This window comes from Pseudophryne corroboree, chromosome 2 (assembly GCF_028390025.1).
Source record: "Pseudophryne corroboree isolate aPseCor3 chromosome 2, aPseCor3.hap2, whole genome shotgun sequence".
Taxonomy (NCBI): domain Eukaryota; kingdom Metazoa; phylum Chordata; class Amphibia; order Anura; family Myobatrachidae; genus Pseudophryne; species Pseudophryne corroboree.
In genome coordinates, this window is record NC_086445.1 from 612,482,892 (window position 1) to 612,485,837 (window position 2,946).

The 2,946-nt window shown below is 45.5% G+C and overlaps 1 pseudogene; it reads right to left on the bottom strand.

Moving 5' to 3' along the window:
- Nucleotides 1-980: 980 nt before the first annotated feature.
- On the bottom strand, nt 981-1,099 carry LOC135051468 (5S ribosomal RNA; annotated as a pseudogene).
- Between the last annotated feature and the right edge of the window lie 1,847 nt (nt 1,100-2,946).

Sequence of the window (2,946 nt, forward strand, 5' to 3'; positions counted from 1 at the left end):
ACTCAACTAAAAATAAAAGTTGTACTGAACCAGATAACCACTGCAGGGTAACGAAGCGCTGGGCGGGTGCCCAGCATCCTCTACGGACTACGAGAAAAGGATTTACCGGTAGGTAATTAAAATCCTATTTTCTCTTACATCCTAGAGGATGCTGGGGTCCACATTAGTACCATGGGGATCTACCAAAGCTCCCAGAATGGGAAGGAGAATGCGGAAGCTCCTGCAGAACTGACTGACCAAACTTTAAATCTTCAGAGGCCAAAGTATCGAACTTGTAGAACTTTGCAAACGTGTTCGACCCAGACCAAGTAGCCGCTCGGCAGAGTTGCAAAGCCGAGACACCCCGGGCAGCTGCCCAGGAAGAACCCACCATTACGAGTAGAATGGGCCTTAACAGACGTAGGACACGGCAAGCCTGCCGTAGAATGCGCATGCTGGATAGTGAACCTGATCCAGCGAGAGATTGTCTGCTTAGAAGCAGGACACCCAATTTTCTTAGAACATACAGGAGAATAAAACAACAAGGAGAAAAGAAGACTCTTTTGTGGGCACACTCTTAATTTTAAACAATATATAGATTGGTCAAAATAGTTTATAAATCAACTTTTAATGGTTTCACAAAATTAAGATAATCAGTGGTTCATGAAGAAAAATAACAGTCAACAAAGTGACAATATATTCAAATAGCACCAAATGCTGATATAAGATAGAAACTGAATTCCGGCTGACGGAAATGACTTCTGAATATTATAAGCAATAGCTTTGATATCAAAGCGGTACGTTCAAAATGGCAAATGGATCCCTGTCCTGTGTTTCGTGTCAAAGATAAACCAACAATGCAGTCTGGATACTGATTATATTAGAAATGGGCATACATATCATCACCAGCCAATTAAGGAGGAAAGAAAAAGAATGGAAAATGAGATGGCAGAGTGAATCTGCTGTCAGTGTTAGACACTTAGCATACTGAACCAATGGAGGCTCTACTAAACTGAGTCTTCCTCAATGGTCACCCACTTGAGTACTGACCCAGCCCAACACTGATTAGCTTCCGAGATCGGACGGCTTCGGGCGTTTCCAGTGTGGTATGATAGTAGAGATAGTATAAATAATGATTGAAAGCTCTGGAATCACTGATGAGAGTTCACAAATTACACAGTTATTCAGAGAAGATGATAGCAATAAGCCAATAGAGGAAACCAGATGGATCTGCTGCCAATGTTAGACAGGGACATGGCCCTGAATCAATGGTGAGAGTCCATGAAATTCAGAGTGAGTGGAAAAAGGAAAAGAGAGAATAAACAATGATAACAGTCTTGTTTGGTTATTGAGAATTCTTCCTCAGAAGGTCTAATTTGTAGCGATAGCTGAATAAAATGCAATATTATTACTAAGAAATTAGCTGGATTAATGATAAATGCCAAGTCGAAAAAAATCTCTGTCAATGTGGTTATCTACTAAAGTACAGATAATAATAAAAATGTCCAAATACTGAATATCTGTGATTAGACATATTCAGTATTTTTCCCTTCAAAAAAGTCTGAACCTCAGGGAGGGCAGCCAATTGTTTCTGGAAGAAAATAGATAGGGCCGAAATCGGGATCTTTACGGATCCTAACCTCAGGCCCATATCCACACCTGGTTGCAGGAAGAGGAGAAACCATCCCAGTTGAAACTCCACCGTAGAAAACTTATTGGACTCACACCAAGATACATATTTTTTCCAAATACGATGGTAATGTCTAGACGTTACTCCTTTCCTAGCCTGTATAAGGGTAGGAATAACCTTGTTCGGAATGCCCTTCCGAGCTAGTATCTGGCGTTCAACCTCCATGCCGTCAAACGTAGCCGTGGTAAGTCTTGATAGGCGAACAGCCCATGCTGCAGCAGGTACTCCTGAAGAGGAAGAAGCCTCAGCTCTTCTAGCAGTAGATCCAGAAGATCCGCGTACCAAGACCTTCTTGGCCAGTCTGGGGCAATGAGGATCGCTTGAACCTTTGTTCTCCTTATGAGCTTTAGCACTCTTGGAATGAGTGGGAGTGGTGGAAACATGTACACCGACTGGAAAACCTACGGAGTCACTAGGGCGTCCATCGCCACTGCTTGCGGGTCCCCCGACCTGGAACAATATCGCCGAAGCCTCTTGTTGAGATGTGAGGCCGTCCTGTCTATTTGGGGTACACCCCAAAGATCTGTTACCTCCTTGAACACCTCCGGATGGAGACCCCACTCCCCTGGATGGAGATCGTGTCCGCTGAGGAAGTCCGCTTCCCAGTTGTCTACTCCCGGAATGAAGATTGCTGACAGCGCCAACGTGTGTTTTTCTGCCCAGAGGATGATTCTTGTTACCTCTGACATTGCAGCTCTGCTCTTCGTTCCGCCCTGTCGGTTTATGTAAGCAACTGTCGTTACATTGTCCGACTACACTTGAATGGCCCGATTTTTTAGAAAATTGTCCGCTTGGAGAAGACGGTTGCAGACGGCTCTTAGTTCCAGAATGTTTATCGGCAGGCCGGCTTCTAGACTTGACCACCTTCCTTGGAAGGTTTCCCATTGAGTGACTGCGCCCCAGCCCCGGAGGCATGCATCCGTGGTTAGAAGGATCCAGTCCTGAATCCCGAACCTGCGGCCCTCCAGAAGATGAGGTAATTGTAGCCACCAGAGGAGTGAAATCCTGGCCTTTGGCGACAGACGTATTCTCTGGTGCATGTGTAGATGAGATCCTGACCACTTGTCCAGGAGATCCAGCTGGAAGGACCGAGCATGAAACCTCCCGTACTGTAGAGCCTCCTAAGAGGCCACCATCTTCCCCAGAAGGCAAATGCACTGATGAACCGACACTCGGGTCAGCTTCAGGACATCCTGGACCATTGTTCAAATCACCAACGCTTTTTCCTCTGGAATAAACACCCCCTGCACTTCCGTGTCGGGGATCATTCCCAGAAA